Consider the following 22,331-nt stretch of genomic DNA (forward strand, 5'->3'; position numbering starts at 1 on the left):
TTCAAACTGAAGTGTGACAATGTTTTTAAATTTATTGCCCTTGCAGTATTTCGGTAACCCATTCTGCACTTTTTCTGACAAAGATGTTGAAAGTTTAAGCTCTTCTCAATCATAACACTGGAAAGTGGGAACAAGGCTCATTGAGCTCACCTAATTATTTAGGTCCACAGTCAAGACTGTAAAATTGGCTTAACATCTCATTTTGTTTGACATCAATCCCACCATTTAATAGAAAATATCTAGACATACAACCTCATCCCTAAAATGCAAGAAATACAAAAAGAGGTCGTTAAAGTTAATTTCTAACTTTTTAATTATGTCTTAATGAAGACTTCAGCTGGCGTTATTTAGAGTACACCAATTATATTTTCATGTGTTAGCTTCAAGAGAGTAACCTCAATTAATTTGCTGTAGTTTAGATCAAGATATGATGCAGTGGTTTGCCTTGCTTGGTATATTTATTCCTTTTTGAATAAAGATCTTTATCCAGATTCATTTCCATTTGTGTCTTCTGATCCTACTCTCTTGGTATGCTTTGAAGTATGTGGCTCTGCAGTTCTGTACATGAAATACTTGGTGTAAACCCAGATGAAATCATGGATTGGTAAATTGGATGCATTGCCAAAACAGAGACAACCAAATGTCACACTTAATTTTTTCAATACACCAACAAAAACTGCCTGGAAGCAGACCAAACAGTGGTTAAATCTACTGACGAGGGTTCTGCTGAACACATTTAGATAACCAAGGAAGCCAGTGAAAACTAGAGTTAGTGAACGCGCCTGGTCTTTGTCGGTCTTCATTTTCATGGCAAATTGACATGTTTATTTAATATATAACTTTGACTTTAGCAAAGGTATTTCAAGTTTACACATCATGTCTGATGAGACTCAACAATATAAAATATTACTTTATTGGTCGTCATATTACATAAAGTTCTCATCCACCTGGATGAAAGAAACAGCCTGGCAAGGTTTTCAGTGTGTAGTAATGAAAACATAGTTAACTATATTCTAGAAGTGATCTCTTTTCATTCAGGCTTTGGGTCCGATGCAAAATTTGAACAAAACCCACACCTGTATTACTCTCACACACATTGCTACATTATCATACAACTGATTAGTAATTTGATGTAGGCTCCATTCTTATCAAATTATGTAAATGCTTCATTAGGAATATGCCAGACTTTTAAATGATGTATTTCCAATTTATTTTGTTTATAGCTACTTTACTTAATATAGGAGGGATTGTACTCACTTAGTATAGCTTCTGTATGTCATTTTGTTGAATTCAGTGACCTGAATTAATGATGCTTCTTTATACTGGATAGTTTTAATTAAAATTTTAAATCCTTCAAAAAAAAACTGTGCTTTCTGAAGTAAAATGGTTTCATAATTAATTCAAAGCCATCTCGGTTTAGAGACTTAGTGGATTGTTGTCTTTTCTAATTGGCTCACTAATATTATATGACTATTTAGTTGCCCTGTTGAAGGATCATTTTGAAAAGAGTCTCCCTCCGGTCATATGATAAAAGGAATTCTGTGCCCAGACCATTACAATATGAAAATAACAAACCTAGCAGTTACCTAGAGTTTGCTGTCTGCTCCCCGATGAAAAGTGGGCAAATTCTGTCCAATGAATGTTTTTTGGCTTGGATATCCCATTGTGTAGGGTTTCTAGTGGAATTAATTCAGACATAATCCAATGTAAACAGGATGCAGATTTCCTGTTAGCTTCTCAACTGTTTTCTTAATGTTCTAATATACTTGTCCTTTGACAGCATATGTAGCAATACGCACACAATATTGGATAACAGGTGCGTCTCAGAAATCTTGCAATGTAGCAGCACAGAACTTGTCTTTAGAAAAAGTGAGAGCTCCATCTGTTATTTCTTTAGAGACAAAATGCCAGTCTCATTACTGTTATATAAAAGCAAAATACTGCGGATGCTGGAAATCTGAAATAAAGTAACGCTGGAAATGCTCAGTGTGGTCACTGACCTGAAACGTTAACACTGCTTCTCTCTCTCCACAGATGCTGCCAGACCTGAGTATTTCCAGCTTTTCTTGTTTTTATTTCATTACTGTTATAGTTTTTTTTTCGTTCATGGGATGTGGGCATCGCTGGCTAAGCCAGCATTTATTGCCTATCCCCAATTGCCCTCAAGAAGGTGGTGGTGAGCTTCCTTCTTGAATCGCTGCAGTCCTTGGAGTGTAGTACACCCACAGTGCTGTTAGGAAGGGAGTTCCAGGATTTTGATCCAGCAACAGTGAAGGAACGGCAATATAGCTCCAAATCAGGATGGTATATGACCTGGAGGGGAACTTGCAGGTGCTGCCATGCATCTGCTGCCCTTGTCCTTCTAGGTGGTAGAGGTCGCGGGTTTGGAAGGCGCTATAGAAGGAGCCTTGGTGAGTTGCTGCAGTGCATCTTGCAGATGGTACACACTGCTGCCACTGTGCGTCGGTGAAGGAAGTGAATGTGGAAGGTGGTGGATGGGGTGCCGATCAAGCGGGCTGCTTTGTCTTGGATGGTGTTGAGCTTCTTGAGCGTTGTTAGAGCTGCACCCATCCAGGCAAGTGGACAGTATTCCATCACACTCCTGACTTGTGCCTTGTCGATGCAGGACAGGCTGTGGGGAGTCAGGAGGTGCAGAATTCCCAGCGTCTGACCTGCTCTTGTAGGCACGGTACTTGTATGGCTACTTCAGTTCAGTTTCTGGTCAATGGTAATGCCCAGGATGTTGATAGTGGGGGTTTCAGTAATGGCACTGCCATTGAACATCAAGGGGACATGGTTAGATTTTCTCATCTGAGATAGTCATTGCCTGGCACGAATGTTACTTGCCATTATACAGCCCAAGCCGGCATGTTGTCCAGGTCTTGCTGCATCTGGACATGGGCTGCTTCAGTATGAGTTGCGAATGGTGCTGAGGATTGCACAATCTACAGCGAACATCCCCACCTTCTGATGGAAGGAATGTCATTGATGAAGCAGCTGAAGATGGTCAGGCTCAGGACACTACCCAGAGGAACTCCTGCAGTGATGTCCTGGGACTAAGATGATTGACCTCCAACAACCACAACCATCTTCCTTTGTGCTACGTAATGACTCCAACCAGTGGAGAGTTTTCCCGATTCCCACTGACTCTGGTTTTGCTCGGGCTCCTTGATGCCATACTCGGTCAAATGTTACCTTGATGTCAAGGGCAGTCACTCTTACATCACCTCGAGTTCAGCTCTTTTGTCTCCATGTAATGAGGTCAGGAGCTGAGTGACCCAGGCAGAACCCAAACTGAGCGTCACTGACCAGGTTATTGCTGAGTAAGTGCCGCTTGACAACTCTGTTGACGATACCTTCCATCACTTTTCTGATGATCGAGAACAGATTGATAGGGCGGTATTTGGCCGGGATGGATTTGTCCTGCTTTGTGTGTACAGGACATACTTGGCCAATTTTCCACATTGAGAGGTAGATGACAGTGTTGTAGCTGTACTGGGACAGCTTGCCAGAGGTGCAGCCAGTTCTGGAGCACAAATCCTCAGTACTATTGCCAGAATGCAATGCCCATAGCCTTCGCAGTATCCAGTGCCTTCAGCCGTTTCTTTATCACGTGGAGTGAATCAGATTGGCTAAAGACTGGCATCTGAGATGCTGGGGACCTCAGAAGGAGGCGGAGATGGATCATCCGTTCAGCACTTCTGGCTGAAGATGGATGCAAATACTTCAACCTTGTCTTTTGCACTGATGTGCTGGGCTCCCCTATTGTTGAGGATGGGGATATTTGTGGAATCTCCTCCTCCTGTTAGTTGTTTAAGACATCTGCAACATGTATTCAGCAAAGAATGCAGAACATTTATTGACCAAGTTAAATCAAACATATCAGCATCTGCCTTTTCTATTTTGCATACAATGCTTTGGTGCCACTAACATAACCAGCCTTTTAAAGGTTCAAATGGAACATCCATGTTTTAGTATTTGTTCAATTACTCTTTCTTTTTCACAAGATTCTGATCAGGAAAGCTGTTAACCCAATCTTAGTACAGCATTTCAGAAAAACTTAATACTTCCCCCTTAATGCAATTTTTTTCTTCACTGTTCTGGGTTTTCACCTCTGCTATTCTACTTGGACATCCACTTCATGTATTGACCATTATCTGAAGAACTTAAATTTGCCTTTTACTAGTTTCAACTTTGTCCCTCTTTCCAATCTCATTTTAGTTTGCCGTAAGCAGATTTGCCCTTTTCCGATTGTTTACTTTTTTCATTTTTTTCACGTTATTGGTCTCTTTTCTGAACCTTAATCAACCTTCACTTTTCAGCTCTTCCAAATTCCACTTTCTCCTATATGTACTATTCTTTACTCTCTTCACATTCCATGAAGCGTTGTTGTCTGAATCGACATTGGTGCCAAAGTACAAGCAATCCTTACGCTATTGCTGCGTACCTGTTCCATCAAGATATGATCAATCCGATAATATTCTGTGTCTCCGGAAAATATCACGAAACAGCATAAATGAGAGCTGGTGCAGGCTTAAAGAGGTGATCGGGAAAGTTGCATACAGTCTAGCCTCAGATTACACGTAAACGGGTCACTGGGAACTTTTAGAACAGTTCTTTTCAGGTAGCGTTGAGTCCAGAGTCTTTTTAGAGGGGTTCTGGAAAGCTGAGCAGGGTTGTGGTCTTTCTCCTTCCACAGGCTTGACTCTTTACACATTCATCAAGATTCTAGTCCCTTCCTCTGTGACACTTCAGCAGCAAGTGCTAACTTTATCTCATTCCAAAAGGTAAACACTGACCCTACAACCAAAAGCTTGCATTTTCGCTGCTCTCTTAGGTGTGCCCTGCTGCTCCCGGGCTTGTCCTGTCAAGGGCTGCACGAGGCAGGGCGGGCCAGCGACAGCGAGGCAGGGCGGGCCAGCAAGAGCCAGCGAGCACGAGACAGGGAGCGAGCCAGAGAGCAAGCCGAGAGGTCAGCTAGTGAAAGCTGTCAGATTTGCTGATGACAGAGTCTTGGCAGCAAGTACCATGAATGGACTGTAGCTGTTGGTTGTTATGACCGAGGCAGGAGCAATGCACTGTTAATTCAGTCCCATCAGTCCACAGGTCACAGCATATTATTAAAGTTTTCCCACCTAACTGGAAAAGTCAAATTAGACACTTTATTAACCCCAATAAAATACATCAAACCAAGTATCTTTAGACAACAAATTAGCTATTTATTAAAAAAACTAAATCTTAAACACTATTAAGATAAACCTATGTCTAGAAGAATTTTTATTTATCCTGACCCTCATGCACACACACATACATTCAAAAACCAGCAGTTAACTGGTTTTTAAAAAAATGGTGTTTCTTCAGAATAAAATAATTAGCTGGGTTCTAAGTCCTGGTGGGCTATGTTCCTGGTTGATGAGGTGCCCCAGAGTAGAATAATCAGATGCCATTCAAAGTCTCCAGGCAAATTTGACGAAACAGTCTTTGATAGGTAGGCAAAGTATTTCAGCTGCAGCAGGAATCACACAGTTCTTTCAACGAAGAGTATAACAACCAGTCTATTTGGATCTTCAAATTGGCAGTCTTTCGGTGGAAACTTTACTGAGAATTCCAAAAAACACAAACAAGCAATAGAGAGAGTTACCTCTGTATCAGAGACTTCTTAGAGTTTCGAAGTAAAACAGAATTTACTGCCTCCAACAATGAAAACATTCTTTCCAGCGTTTTTTCTCCTTAGGCAAACACAGTGAGCGCAATGTGGATTTTCTGCTGAGATAGAGACAGCTTCTTTATTTTAGTAAGCACACTTCATTGGGTTCCAAATCAGATGAGTTTCAGCCAGCCCCTGCACACAGTTAAATTAAAATGTTACAGCATGTCACCCACCGGCTGTTGCCTAGGGAACAGGCTTGCTGTGGCTCACTGTTCTCAAAGAAGCAAAAGCTTCTCTCTCTGTCTTAAAGGTACACTGTTTTTAGACAGAGTCTTAAAGACACACTGTTTTAAACAGAAAAGAAAAAAATAGTTCCATGACATGGTAGAGAGGCTGAATATTACAGCAGTTTTAGTTTAGTTTAGAGATACAGCACTGAAACAGGCCCTTCGGTCCACCGAGTCTGTGCCAACCATCAACCACCCATTTATACTAATCCTACACTAATTCCACATTCCTACCACATCCCCACCTGTCCCCATATTTCCCTACCACCTACCTATATTAGGGGCAATTTATAATGTCCAATTAACCTATCAACCAGCAAGTTTTTTTTTGGCATGTGGGAGGAAACCGGAGCACCCGGAGGAAATCCACACAGACACAGGGAGAACTTGCAAACTCCACACAGGCAGTACCCAGAATTGAACCCGGGTCGCTGGAGCTGTGAGGCTGCAGTGCTAACCACTGCGCCATTGTGCCGCCCATATGGATATGGAAAATCAATGTAGGCAAAACCAGGCCAACACAAGAAATGAAAGCTGCCAGATTCTGGACTACAAGCGCCCACAATACCTGCTCAACTCTTAATACGAGTTAGAATGTGGTAATGATGTTGGAAGTGATACTTCAGAATTTCAGCAGACAAAACCACCTAGGGGTCAGCGGCTACTACAATGGCCAACAGTAAAATTGAATTAAAGTGTGGCTAAAAATTGAGATAATAGGAAGTAAGGTTTGCAGACAGCAAGTGCATTCCCAATGCAACACAAGAGAACGCCACACTCTGGAGTGCATTCAAAGGCACCAATACATGCAGGGGTAGGATTAATTAATAAGCTATGTTTTGGCAATTTTGAATGTTGTCCTGATCCTTTTGATGTGCTGCAGCCTTCACACAGACGCTATAAACTGTACATTTTGATGTGACCAAGGAACGACTTCTGTAATTATAACTAAGGATGCAATTGGTGATAACTAATGAACCTCTCTCTTTGATTGCTCTAGTCATTATATGTAGCATTTTAAATTAGTTTTATTTCAAATGTGTACTGGAGATTCTGATAAAGTTCTGAGATTATTTCTCCCTGCTTTTCACATGGTGACATGTTTCAGGAGTTCATTTAATTTTCCCGAGAGTTTTAGGACAGCACATCATTTACAATATAATTCATCTTTTTAGTTCTACCAGAGATAAAAATGACAAGAGGCACAACGAGTGCAGTGATTGCTAAACTCTGGGGTGCAAGACATCTCAAAATGAACTGCTAACCCAGCAACATAACGGGGTATCTATGAAACTGTATATTTATAATATTTAGTAATTTTATGATTTTAACATTACATTTACATTTTTTTTAAAATGAAGACATTGCTGTTAAAGAGAAGCATGGAATAAAGTGAAAGCCGCACGAATATTGAGAGTAATCCAGCTGAGAAATAAAAGTTTCGTTGGTTGGACTTCCTTTTGTTAAACTACCATTTTGATAAATTCTCATCATGCAAATTGTAAAAAGAATTGATGTACACTAACAGTAAATGATTTAGAATAACTCCACTAGCTCTGCCTCAAACAACTAGTTTAAATTTTTCCATTGAGTCATGTGATCAAAAATACCTTTATTAATGTTAGAAATGGCTTGCAACATTCATTTATAAAACAGTAAATAAGTAATGATAAATTGGTCCTAAACATTGGTTAGGCAACAGTTAAGAGTACTATACATAGTTTAGCTGCACCATTATAGAACACACATTAAAGCCACAGACCATAGAGTGTAGATTCATCAGGATGATTCTATGGAAAAGAAATCATAGTTATGAAGTGACACTTCAAATACTTGGCCTTTTTCTCATTGGAGCAGCGAAGACCAAGGAGATTTGTGTGAGTTTTATTAAAATTGTTAATGATGCAAAGACTTCTTCTGTTTAGGGGAAAGGGGGGCGGTCATTGATGAGGAGTCAATTTTCAAATCTCACAGAGTAAGGAGAGGGGTTAGGTGCAACTTCTTTATGAAAAGGGTGGAGCACCGAATGCTTTTCCACAGGGAGTGATTGAGGCAGAGGCTATTACATCTTTTACGGATAACTGGATAAATACTTGAAGGTGATGGAGATGCATAAGCATTCTTGATGGATTGTCCAGCACAATGGTTCTCAAACTGGAGCCCGCAAACCCCTGGCATCCTTAGAGAATTTCCAGGGGTTTTGCAAAATAATTGAGCAGCGGTTGGAGGAGGGCTTGGTGTGATCTGGGAGTGGAGTGCGGCCACTATATGTGCAGCACAGAGTGGAATGGCTGTCTTACCCAAGATGGGAGTGCGCATGGGGGAGGGCCAACAGTGGCTTGAAGATTGCCAGGTAGATCAGCAGTTACCAAGGCTGATGGTGGGCACCAGGTGAGTTCAGCTTTATTCAAGAGAAGGAAGCTTTTTAAAAAAAAAAAATTAAGAACTACATATTGTGCAGTGAGAACCAGGCACACCCATCTCACTGATACCTGTAAATAAATTACTACTTTCTTAAAAGCATTATAACAAAAACTTTTTGCATGCAGCAATCTCATACTATATAAAATATGTATTCTATATACTCGATTATAATTTGGATGCGGTATCTGTGATTACTAATCCATTTGAAAAGGGGTCCTTCAACTAAAAAAGTTTGAGAATCACTCCTCTAGCAGAGAGTTGGCTTAGACAGGATGAAGTGAATGGCTCCTTTTCACATTGGAAACTTCTAGGACTCTATCTGCCATAAGGATATCAGTAGATAATAGAAGGTAATCATGTTCCCAATTATTTAAAAAGCAAAATTGTGCACATGATAAAGTAACCAACAAGTAGTTTCAAAGGATTAAAAAAACTCGGGTTTTAATTAAGGATGTAATCCACAACACCAAGTTCGGATACGCATCAATAAATATGCAGGCTGCTTCACATTTTCAACCCACAGCATATGATTTTTGACCATTGGATGCTGGTTCTTTTTTTCTTCAATTTTCTCATTATGGTTTTGTAAATAGATATAGAACCAGATATAGATATAGAAGGTCATTCAGCCCATCGTGTCTGTGCCAGCTGAAAAAACTAGCTGCCCAATCTTCCAGCACCTGGTCCATAGCCTTGCAGGTTACAGCACTTCAGATATATGTCCAGGTACCTTTTAAAACAATTGAGGGTTTCTGCCTCTACCACCACCTCTGGCAGCAAATTCCAGACACCCTCCACCCTCTGGGTGAAAAAGTTTTTCCTCGTGTCCCCTTTAATCCTTCTACCAATCACCTTAAATCTGTGTCCCCTGGTAACTGACCTCCCCACCAGGGTAAACAGGTCCTTCCTGTCCACTCTATCTAGGCTGCTCATAATTTTGTACACCTCAATTAAGTCTCCCCTCAGCTTCAGGGAAAACAACCCTAGCCTATCCAATCTTTTCTCATAGCTGCAACTTTCAAGCCCTGGCAACATTCTTGTAAATCTCCTCTGTATTCTCTCCAGAGCAATTATGTCCTTCCTGTAATGCAGTGACCAGAACTGTACGCAATACTCCAGCTGCAGCCTAACCAGCATAATACAGTTCCAGCATCCCATCCCTGCTTTTGTATTCTATACCTCGGCCAATAAAGGAAAGCAATCCACATGCTTTCTTCACCACTCTATCTACCTACCCTGCCACCTTCAGGGACCTGTGGACATGCACTCCAAGGTCTCTCACTTCTTCTACCCCTCTCAATATCCTTCCGTTTATTGTGTATTCCCTCGCTTTGTTTGCCCTCCCCAAATGCATTACCTCACACTTCTCTGGATTGAATTCCATTTGCCACTTTCCCGCCTACTCAACCAAACCACTGATATTCTGGAGACTAACACTATCCTCTTCACTATTAACTATTTTTATTTTTTATTTATTTTTATTTTATTTTTTTATTTAGAGATACAGCACTGAAACAGGCCCTTCGGCCCACCGAGTCTGTGCCGACCATCAACCACCCATTTATACTAATCCTACACCAATTCCATATTCCTACCACATCCCCACCTGTCCCTATATTTCCCTACCACCTACCTATACTAGGGGCAATTTATAATGGCCAACTTACCTATCAACCTGCAAGTCTTTGGCATGTGGGAGGAAACCGGAGCACCCGGAGGAAACCCACGCAGACACAGGGAGGACTTGCAAACTCCACACAGGCAGTACCCAGAATTGAACCCGGGTCGCTGGAGCTGTGAGGCTGCAGTGCTAACCACTGCGCCGCCCTAAAACTACACGACCAATTTTGTGTCATCAGCAAATTTCCCAACATGCCTCCCACATGCAAGTCCAAATCATTAATATATACCACAAACAGCAATGAACTCAACACTGAGCCCTATGCAATGCGACTGGAAACCGCTTTCCATTCGCAAAAACATCCATCAACTACTACCTTTATTTCCTGTCCCTAAACCAATTCTGGATCCATTTGCCACATTCCCTGTATCCAATGGGCTTTCATTTTACTGACCAGTCTGCCATGTGGGACCCTGTCAATGCCTTACTAAAACCCATGTAGACCACATCTACTGCACTACCCTCATCAATCATCCCCGTCACGTCCTCAAAAAACTCAATCGAGTTAGTAAGACATGACCTTCCCCTAACAAATCCAGGCTGACTATCCCTGATTAATTCGTGCCTTTCTAAGTGGCAGTTTATCCTGTCCCTCATAATTGATTTTCATTTTACCCATCACTGAGGTCAGAGTGAATGGCCTATAATTATTTGGCCTATCCCCCACACCCTTTTTAAACAATGGTACAATGTTCGCAGACCTCCAATCATCTGGTACCTCGCCTATATCTAGTGAAGATGTGAAGATGATCCTCAGCGCATCCGCTATTTCCCCCCTGGTTTCCTTTAACAACCTGGGATGCAAGCTATCCGGTCCTGGCAAGTTATATATAAATATTTAACTGAATTTGTTGGACCATATTCTGTCTGTAAAAACTGAAGTTGAGAGATAAGCATCAAGCCTTGAACTGGCGTACATTATTGTGCTCCCTATTCTGCAAGCAACTTTGAGATATCTAGAATTTGAATTGTGGTATCACACTGTAATATATCTGTCTGTATTAATAAACCTCTACTGCAAATATTTAGATCATAGATTTTGTTTTCCTCGAATCTAAATTCCACAGGAACTGTGGTAGATTTAGGAACATGCAACAGAGGCTCACTGTTGAATGATACAAGCATCTAGATGAGAAAGCGTTATCATTATATTTCACTAAAACCATGTCAAAATATACCATAATTTCTGCAGTTAATTATCTCAATTCCATAAGCATTTCATTAAAAAATAATTTGTTTTAAATTCAAAGCACATCTTCACATTAAAAAAAGGCTAATACCAATGGTAAAGAGCCAAAGAATTTGACATTATGTTCAAAAAGCCAAGAAAGGTGTGTCTCATTAAAAAACTGTACATAAGGCAAATAATTAGTTAAATTAACGAGTGGCAGTGAATACATCAAAAATATCTTGTTAATGAACAGATTCATTCTGGATTTGATACCATAAAACACTGCTGATAATTTGAATTCAAAATCGTAGCTCTTTCAATGCCATTGTTGAATACTAGCAACATCTGAATGAGCATCTGATCCTTTTCACTGCAAGTCTAAAAGTGTCAAAATACATATATAATTAACAATTACATTGTTAAAGGGTGGTCATTGGACTCTCAATCTGTGCCACTATGCAGTTAAAGCAATAGGTTTGACTCCTCCATTCTGCTAAGCTCCCAATCTCACTAGTGCTGCTAAGAGGAGGTGCCAAATAAAGGACAAGCACCTTCCAAAAAAAAAGTATTCTTACTGCCTACTGTTGGAGGAGCTTCCCTTGCCTTGGCCCAGGTCACCACCCTCTGCCACAGACAGTGCAAACACTGCATGAGGAGATGAGAGGGGAAGATAAAAGGAGTACTTCATAGTGTTGAGAATGTAAATGATTTTTAAACTTTATTTTAATGAGCTGAAGTCCTCAATTTCAATTTACAAAAATCATTATCTGCTTACAGTTTTAAAACCAGTTATCTTAATGAAATAAATGGAAACATGAAATGGAGAGCCATTTAGGACTCCTGTTGTTCGGAGACCAAAAACCAAATGCCCACTCAGCAGATTTCAATTTTAAAATCGTCCCATTGTTCCAATGGCTGAATCATAGACCTATAAAATGTAGGTCAGTCATAGAATGTGAACCAGTTTTACTAGTGCAAACATAGGGAGTTGCCACAGGGACACAAGTCTTCCAAACAAAATGTAAAACACCTAAATGGCTCAATTTTCTGGTTATGAAGTTTGCTTAAACTTTTAACAATTAGCTTAAAACTGAATTATTGATTTACTGAGCTCTCAAGAAAAGTTTAAAAATCTGTAGTAATGAGAGATTTCATAAGCATTTAATTAGAATTGATTTTAAATGTTTTCTTCAATCTCAATTATTCAGCACAAGCTCTTCCACTATCATTTTTATGTTATCTGCAAAACATACCTACAGCTGAAGAAAATGAAATTAAACTGAGGTGATGCTTTCTTTACTTAAAAATCTAAATAACAAATGAATGAATAACAAGTGTAGAAGAGATTACATTGAGTAACATAACCACAGACCTGACTTCAAAACCAGCCATGAAAACTGAATAAATGAAAATCAATTATGCACTTCCTGTGCTCTCCACATCCTCCCAATTCAACCATTCTTCCTTGGTCCAATGCTCGCTAATATCATCAATAGCTCCAAGTTCTGTTCCACTCTTTTTAAGCTATCGTCTCACCATAAAAAGCCCAACCCAGGCTCCTTTACCCTCTACAACTATCAGACCTTTAAATGTGCGGTCATCATCCAAATTCATTCTTATCCATCCTGTCATTCCTACTTTGAAATTCAATCCAGTTTTGGCCTGAGCACAAAGACTGCCTTCTTCAAAATCACCAATAATATATTTTGTGACCGAAAGCATGTTGCACTATCCCACCTTGTCCTCAATGTCTCTGTGGCAATAGCCTCCTGAGGGAACCTGGCAGTTTTCAACATCAATCATAAGCCTTCACGAGTCCTCAGTGAAATTGGTCTGGGCAGTCTTAAAAAGGTTCCTACTGGACAGGGGTTCACAGCACGTAAGTATCCAGAATTCTGCTCCAATTATTAGTTTAATTAAGTCTAGAGCATTACTAGTGCAGATAATGGAAATGTCGCTGGTCAATCAATACTGTCCTTTTAGAACTGAATTAAGGGGCACTGTTTAAGAGGAAGTTTTCCATACATCGAAACTTTAAATGATCACTGTGGACTTCAAGTACTAGATGTAGATTATAATGTACCATTGCCCAATAGTAATACTCAATGAATACAAAATTCACCAAAATTGAGAATAAGTTTTAAATATTTATTTTATTAACACTTTCCACAGCAGAATATAATTTGACAAATTACAATTGCTATAATTAAGGACAATATATCCATTCAAGTTTACCTCAGAACAAAATCAAGTGGCTCTGGTCTTCGCTATCACTCATTTCTCCTTAGTATAGGAAGAAATAAATCAACACTCAGTCTACTCGTGCAGACTTTCCATTTATGCAATTACAAAATACACAAGCTGTAGCACTAGCAAATAGCACAGGATACGGCCAGCACAATTTGCAAAGCTGTACAGTCTCCATCAACTGAGATCACATACAGAAATCCAGCAGTTACAAATCGGTACAGCAGAAGCCATAATCTCTTGGGGTCTCAAGTTCCAAACCAACTATTTTATAATATGTGCTTTTAGTAAAATTAATTTGTTAGAACTAATTCATGCACCCCAAAATATACAAGGTTTCCAGCAATAGTTCTCAAACTGTAGTGTACTTAGCCTGTCTAGACAGGGCACAGGAAGGGCGCCACTCTTGCCCTGTTCCTGCTTCCCTGCCAATTCTCTCAAACTGATGCAGTCTCAATGAGCTGTAAAAATGCTGAAAGAATGCAGGCAGGGGGATATTTGCAGCAGATAGTATAAACTGAAAGCAGAAAAGGGGAGAGAGAAACTGAGAACAGTAAGGGAGAAGAAAGTGTGAGGAGGATCAAGCGAGAAAGGAAAAGAAACAGAAGGTAAGCAAGAATGCGAGATAAAAAACATTTAAAAAAAAGAAACATTGAGACAATTATCACAATGTACCAGCATTCATAGCTTGTGGAGTCCAGGAGCCCTTTTTTTAAAAAAAAAAAATGTGGAACGAGGAGCAAAAATGTTTGAGATCGTATTAGAAGAGTAAGGAGGGAGAGAAATTTCTGAAATGTGTTAAGAACTACCTTGACCAGTATGTTCTCGGTCCAAGTAGGGAGGAGGCATTGCTGGATCTGGTGCTGGGGAATGAGGTGAGCCAAGTGGACCAAGTGTCTGTGGGGGTAAGAGTGATCATTTTCATAAGGTTTAGACTAGTAATGGAGAAGAGCAAGGACCAATCTAAAGAAGAACGTCTAAATGGAAGAGGGCTAATTTCAATGCGATGAGCAGGGATCTAGCCACGGTAAAATGGAACTAAAGACTGGCAGGAAAATCTGTAACTGAACAATGGGTGATTTTCAAGGAGGAGATGCTTCAGGTACAGGTTAGGTACATTCCAACCAGGGCAAAAGATAGGGGAACTAAAGCCAGGGCTCCTTGGATGACGAGGGATGGAGAATAAGGTGAAATGAAAAAAAGGGTATATGATGCATGTCAGGTAAATTCGTAAAGTGAGAACCAGGTCAAATGCAATAAGTTGTGAGGGGTAAGTGAAGAGGAAAATAAAACTGATAAAGAATGAATGAGAATAGCATGACAGTCAACATTTAAAAAAGGGAACCAAAAAAATTTGTTAAATAGTAAGTGGGCAGTAAGAGGCAGGGTGGGGCCTATTAGGGACAAAGAGGGTAATATATTCTTAGAGGCTCAAGGGAGGGCTAAAATACTTAATGAGTACTTTCTTTTAAAAGACATTTGGACATGCACCTGAAGCGCTGTAACCTGGACCAGGTGTTGGAAGGTGGAATTAGATAGCGGCTAATTTGTACAGCAGGCACAGACACAACAGGCTGAATGGCATCCTGCTGTGCTGTAATTTTTCTATGGTTCTATCGGTGTTTATTAAAGGAAGAGGGGGCTGACAAAATATTGGTAGAAGCAGAAATGGTAGAGGTAATGGATGGAGTGAAAATGGAGAGACAGGAGGTACTGGAAAGGCTGGCTTTGAATAAAGTGCATAAGTCACGTGGTCTAGATGGCTTGCATCCCAGTTTGCTAAAGGAAGTGGGGGGGGGGGGGGGGCGGGGGAAGATAGTGGAAGGGCTTACTATAATCTTCCCGTCTTCCTGAGATACTGGGGAAGTGCCAGAGGATTGGAGTGGCAAATTTGACACCCTTATTCAAGAAAGGGTTTAAGAGCAGTCCTCGTTAGTGCAAGCGTGTCAGTTTAACATCAGGGATGGGTAAGGTTTTAGAAGCAATAATAAAGGGAAAAAATCAACAAGCACTTGGTGAGGTTTGAGATAATTAAGGATAGCCAGCATGGATTTGTGAAACACAGAACATGCTTGTCTAATATAACTGAATTTTTGATGAAGTATCAGAAGGTTGACGAAGGGAATGCAATGGTTGTTGTCTATGTAGATTTTAAGAATGTGTCTGACAAAGTACCACATAAAATGCTGGTTAACAAAATTGAGGCTCATGGAATAGGAGGGCCTGTGTCCAATTCAATAATAAAAATTGGCTTAGGGACAGAAAACAGCAAGTCATGGTAAATGGTCGGAGGATGGTGCACAGTGGTGTTCCCCAAGGGCAATGCTAGGACCACTATATTTTTTGATATCTGAATGACTTGCATACTGGAATAGAGTGTTGCATTTCAAAACTTGCCAATGATAGCAAACCTGGAGGAGTGGCAAACAGTGAAGATATAAATTGATTGCAACAGGACATAAACGGACTAGCAGACAAGCGGCACATGGAATTCAATACCGACAAGTATGAGGTGATGCATTTTGGCAGAAGGGATGGGGAGAAGCCATCTAGGCTTAATGGCACAGTTCTAAAGAGTGTGCAGGAACAGAAGAACCTGGGGGTGCATGTTTGAAGGTGGCAGGACATATTGACCGAACAGTTGGCAAAGCAGATGGGATCTTGGGCTTCATAAATAGAAGTATTATGTACAAAAGCACCTTAGGTTCAGTTCTGGTCACCACACTTAAGTATTGAGGGTGCTCAATACTCCAGGGATAACGGATTTTAGCTACAATGTTAGGTTGGAGAAGCTGGGGTTGCTCTCCTTGCAGCAAAGGAGATTGCGGGAGATCTGACAGAGGTGTACAAGATTATGACAGGTTTGGATGAAGTAGACAAAGAAAAACTGTTCCCATTAGCTGATGGCACAAGGACTAGGGGACACAGATTTAAGGTTCTGTGCAAAAGATTCAGGGGATGTGAGAAAGGACATTTTTTTTTTTACACACAGCTAGTGATGACCTGACACTCGCTGCCTACGAAGGTGGTGAAAGCAGAGGCAATGATTTGAAAAGGTCATTGGATGGGCACTTGAAGGAAAAACTTGCAGGGTTACAGGGATAGAGTGGAGGAATAGGACTGACTGGATTGCTTTATGAAGAGCCAGCACAGACTCGATGGGTTGAATGGCCTCCTACGGCACCATAAATGACTATGATAAAACAGGGTCAAACAGTTTAGAGAACCAATGCTTTACAAAATTAAAATGATGTTCAACCTGAAATGGACAGGTCATTAACATTCTTACTTAAAACTTTGCAGCTCAAACTTTCTGTAAACACTTATCTATGTAATCTAGTTTTGAAATTACTGAGCATTTTTGAAATAACCATATTACACGTCTTGGTAGGCATTTTATGTTGGTCCAATAGTATATAAACAAGAAGCTTCACATTTGTACACAGAGGAACAGTATCTAAAAATCACAATTTTTCCATTCATATATGTTTGTTACTTTTAGCACATATTTGGTATTCACAAACTGATTAAGGTGGGTAGGTTTATGCGCTATCTTAAGTATAGTGCTCAAAAAGATAATAAAAATCTCACGCTACCAGTGTTTTGGATTATCCAGTTTACATAAGCAAACACATTAAAGGCCCCCAATACCCTACAAGGGAAAGTCATTGTAAAATCTAAAAAGGCTAAGTAATTTATGTGCAGTTCCACAAATGTTGAGTGACAGCCCGTCGAGGCATTTAGCCTGTTCACAATCAAGTTTCCTTTTAAGGCGTTACTGTTCTGTTGTACTTTACAATATGCAAGCATGAAAGAAATGGCAAAAACTTGGTGATAGCCCCAAGCACACTGTGCTGCCAGCATTTGTCCAGCTGCAGTAGTAATGACAGTGTTCCAAAAATTTTCAGGGGCACCATATAACAAATCATTTATGATATTTCCACAGGACAAGTTAATAGGAATTAGTTCCAAGAGATTGTCATTTTGAAACACAATAAATATGCAAGAACAGGAAGGAGAGAATAAAATAGTCAGATAATGGAGCTGTTCAAGTTGCCTAGAACATGCAAATTCAGACATCTAATATCTAGATTATGCTGACAGTGTGCCTGGCATGCGTTGGCTACTATTGTTAAATATTCTTACCAAGTGTGGCCTAAGTGAGAACTTAGGTCCAACTAGCCAGTCATTTAGAATATATTAATATGTAATATCTATAATTCCACAAATGTTGCCTGCAAAAGAAACTGCAATTTAATTGGGGAAAAATTAAGTTTGAATTAAGACTCTACACATAAGTAAGCCCTTTAATCATTATAGATGCTTTAGATCACAATATGAAAATGTGCGCTCGTGCCATGCTGAAAAAGCTTGTGCTAGTGTGCTTTATGTTCCATGAATTAGTCAGTCAGGCAGCAAATCAGCTTTGGCCACAGAAGACAATGAACAACTAAAAGCAAGTTGAAAAAAGAACCAACTTGTCCAGAAAAATGAAAATGGGAAAACCTCAAAATATTCACATTATTTTTAAAATATTCAATGTGGCAATAAAAAGATTGTAGTTAGGACATTAGCATTGTACACTGTTGGCGGGTAGTACCATGGTTTCAGAGGATCTCATCCAATGTGCTTAAACTACATGTACTTAATGTAGAAAAATTCTAAAAGCCCCTGTGATATCATTTACCCGTGATAAACGTATGAATAACATCCAAAGTCTCAATCTATGAATTATACCATTACCCTTACACTCATGTATCAACTATATTGCAGAGGTTGTAAAGATTCAGATTTCGGCAATGTACTATGACAATTAGTAGCACAACTGTAGTTTGTGTTGGGTCAATTCATGGTCAAATCGCTTTTCAGAATCGGTGCAAGAACACCATTAGTATAACTCAACCAGCAGAAAATCACCCTTTTGAACATTAATCGTATAGTATTAAAAAAGTGTACAAGCGGGTTCCCAACTACTTTCAAGTTGATGTTCAAAAAGTGCTAACTTTACAATCACCTCTCTTCTCACACTAAAAATGCCACAAGCTTTGGGAGACAATTTGCAGACCTATGCTTTCAAAGTAGGTACCATTAGTATCAGCGGCACAACTGCAGCATCAGCATCTACCTACATCTATTATGGTAAGTACCAGTATTTAACTTAACTAGCAATAATGTAGTAAATTAAGCATGATAACAAGGCATTCTAGTAAATGACTGGATTTATTAATTGATTAAATGCTTCAAAGCACTATTAAATTCAACAGAATGATCAAATGCACAACCCTTTAATACAATTTTGATTACAAATGGATCAAGCCTACAACAGTGGCTAAGTGAACAAACGATCTGAATAACATTAACCATCACAGGGTTAGCTTCACTTTTTGTACCACCAAACCTTAGCCACACAACTGTTGTAACATTTTGAGTCATTTATTTATAGAAATATATGAAGTAAAAATGTGCAATAGCTTTGTACATTAATCTATAATTACTTTATCAAATTAAATTTAGTCGAAGTTCTTAAAAACAAAAAAGGTATAAGAATATTTCGAAGAGCCTTGCAAACTGCTATTTCTTGGCTGAAACAGCAAAACTGTGAAATACAAGTGATTATTGCAGTGCATTACAATGTTTAGATATAAGCTGAACATGGAGCAATTGTACAAATTGTTTGCTGTTGCTTCATTTTAACCAGCTATTGTACAATTTTTAAAAAAAATCACTGGGTGCTACTTTACCTACAATTAAGTTTGGTTTCAATATTGGTGCTATTATCTGTTGTCATACAAATTCAAGAGAAGCAGGTAAAGAAATAACATCTTGTTGCTACAATCACCAGGCCCCCTTCCAAGGCAACAAAATGTTAATGACATGGAAAACAAAATGAAGCACAAAAGGTAATTTTAGCAACATCTTCAATTCACAAGACTTTACAAGGGAGGGAGGAGAGAGAGAGAGAGAGAGAGAAAAGCTACTTTGTTGGAAAACCAGATGTATTAATTATAGGATTTAAATAAACTGACAATCAGCACAGCAAATCATGGAAATACATACCCAGGTCAGGTATTCCAGTTTTTAAATAAGAAACCTAGTCAAAATTTTCCATTAAAAAAGTTACTCTCTATTAAAATTATCTTACAGTCATCAAGTAATATCCATCCAAAGCTTGTGCTTATATTCAATTTTCTGAACATTTCTGCAACATTTTTAAAGTTTTGTGGATAAAGAAGATATGAATATTAAAGTGTACAGGGTAAAGGGGAAGAAAACTGGATTAAAATAGACAGCTCCATTTGAAGAGTCAGCACCACTACTGGGATGCTGGGTTGAATAGTTTCCTGTATTGCAAGTTTTATGATGATTAGTCTTTCTAACCACTATCTTTCTGCAGCTCATCAGCTGAGAGAATGGGGTTGGTGTCGCTGCAAAGCGTAACAGGTAGCAAACAAGCTTACGAACAGCAATTGAAAATAATTAAGTTTAAAAAATAACTGTGAATTTAGTTTGGCATGAAAATTCCAGCCTGCACTAACACACTAATTCATCAATAATTTACTACCTCGTTGTTGGTAGCTTGGTTCATCAGGTTAAGGGCTCCTTATTTACCTTGGCTCTGCCTGATAGTTGGACATTGTCTTGGTCAGTCACCGTCTCAGCTCTCTCTCTGTATACTCCTGCGTATTGTCTTCTCACTTACCCCAACACAATTTAAATTTAGCGGGAACTGATAAAATGACAATCTTTGCCCATTAACCCAGCTTCCCTTCAAAATAATCTCACTTTTTAAAATAATGGGTTGTTTTTGATGAAAAGTTGCATTTAAAATTCAAAAGTAACCACCCATGTTTAAGTATAGAGTTTGGTCTTAGATTCACCCCATTCAATCAATTTGTAACCAAAAAAAGGACTACAAATAAGTGGGTTAACACTTCTGTTACATTAGCAGACACAGAAATATACACTGAAACATGGCTATTATCGCCAAAAGTAATTCCTAGCTTCCTGTCTTTTTTCTTGCTTCCCCCTCCCCACACATCACTGTGCTGCCTCTATATAGCCCCATAGTTTGAGAACCATAGTGTATTTTCTTCACATAGAATCGTCACAACATAGAAGGCAGCCATTCAGCCCTTCATGTCCAGATCTAATCACATACTGTTTAATGTCACCTTTGGTTCTTTTGTCATTCACCTTTAATCAATGTCATCTGGCTCTAATCTTTTGCACCAATGGGACCAGTTTCTCCCCATCTACTCTGTCTTGGCCCTCATGATTTTGAGCACACAAGGCTAACCTTTACATCTGCCTTGTAATACTAAATGTGTAGGGGCATATCTATATATGGACCAATCAAATATCATTCATCACGTATGTCAAAATACAGTAGACACCAATATTGTACTTTATAAAATGAGAACACATCCAGAACTTGAGGAAATCTAATACTATAACTTCTCGATGCATAGAAAATAAATAGGATAAAGAGAGTTTAGGGACATTTCATAATGCATTGTACCTATATTTTTTTTTGATAAGAACTACATATAATCATTTCAAAGCAAGCAATAAAAACTATGAGGCAATAATGCTGATGTCTGATTTTTATTATACATCCATGCTTTTGAAAGCATCAATTTTTATACTGGCCCACTTGACTGCTCTGCTAGACTAATTAAAATTTCTTCACTGAATAATGGGTTGATAATTAGATAAGTCCAAATAGCCAGTAGTGTCAATAAATGTTATAGTACAAACTAGAGGAGCAAGCTGATTGTCAGAAATATCTAAATTTTACTTACAATTCTGATTTGAGCAGACTGGAGGAGACATGGCAACCATTTCACATAGCTCAGAGGTGCAGGCAAGGCTGATGGCAATTTTCAGTGAAGCCTCGGCTATTTAATTGTGGCAATTACTATTTTAAAAATACAAGCTACGATTGTGTACAGGACCCCAGCAAAGTTCAAATTCTTTTGTCAAACACTGGGACTAGGCAAATTCTCTGCAGGTAATGAACTCATTTTTGCAGGACAAAGAATACAAAAGTGCTTCGATCTTATACGGCACACAAGAGTTGCCTACCAATACGGCTACAAACTTTTTTGTAATCTATTTACCATTTATTGTAGTGCCAGTCGAAAGCTTCACTAATGATTCACTTGCAGTGCATTATGCTGACTTAAATTTTTAATTGTATAATTATTTTCAACAAGATTAAGCCATAATTTATGCCAAGAAACATTTCTGTTAAAACTAGATAATATATTCCTTTCCATTCCAAAAATGTAGGGGGAGAAATTCTGCTCTGCAGACTTGCATCAGTTCCCCGGGGGCAGGCAGGGCACAGGTGGATACCTGCACGGCCCACACATCGTTCCTTATTGATATCATTACGTGGGCTGCGTAGGTAGTGGCCTGCCATGCTGCCTGCTCCAAGGGAATCATTGCATAGCGCTGCAAAGAGACTTGCAAACAAATTTCGACCCCTAAATTTTCTAACTGTCTTTTAAGTCTAAACTAGTGTTTTCATTTTGACTGGAAACGCTGGAAAAACCAGGTTCTGGGAACTTTTACTTTGATCTGAATGAAAGAAAAGGTTTCCCAGTAGGAAAACCAATTGAAGACATTTCTCTCAAAAGTTCATGACTTGGAAAACCTAATCCTTTACTATACACATTTCATCTAACATAAACAGAGCGGTCAAACTCGAAATAAACAGCTTAAACTTTGACCCATTTTATGGCATATACCAATTAATTACTGGAATTATCGAATGGGAAACTGAAAAGATATGGCTCACCTTATCTTTGGCACAGTATTAATGACGTTTTTTTGTGCTATGCATGTTCAATAGGGGACCTCATGTAT

At 39.2% G+C, this 22,331-nt stretch overlaps 1 protein-coding gene across 9 annotated transcripts in view; it reads right to left on the reverse strand.

The window, feature by feature from the left end:
* The window catches only part of LOC137347714 (rab GTPase-activating protein 1), a 225,995-nt gene that overhangs the window by 51,793 nt on the left and 151,871 nt on the right, over positions 1 to 22,331 (reverse strand). The window lies entirely within an intron of this gene.

Source organism: Heterodontus francisci, chromosome 32 (genome assembly GCF_036365525.1).
Source record: "Heterodontus francisci isolate sHetFra1 chromosome 32, sHetFra1.hap1, whole genome shotgun sequence".
Taxonomy (NCBI): domain Eukaryota; kingdom Metazoa; phylum Chordata; class Chondrichthyes; order Heterodontiformes; family Heterodontidae; genus Heterodontus; species Heterodontus francisci.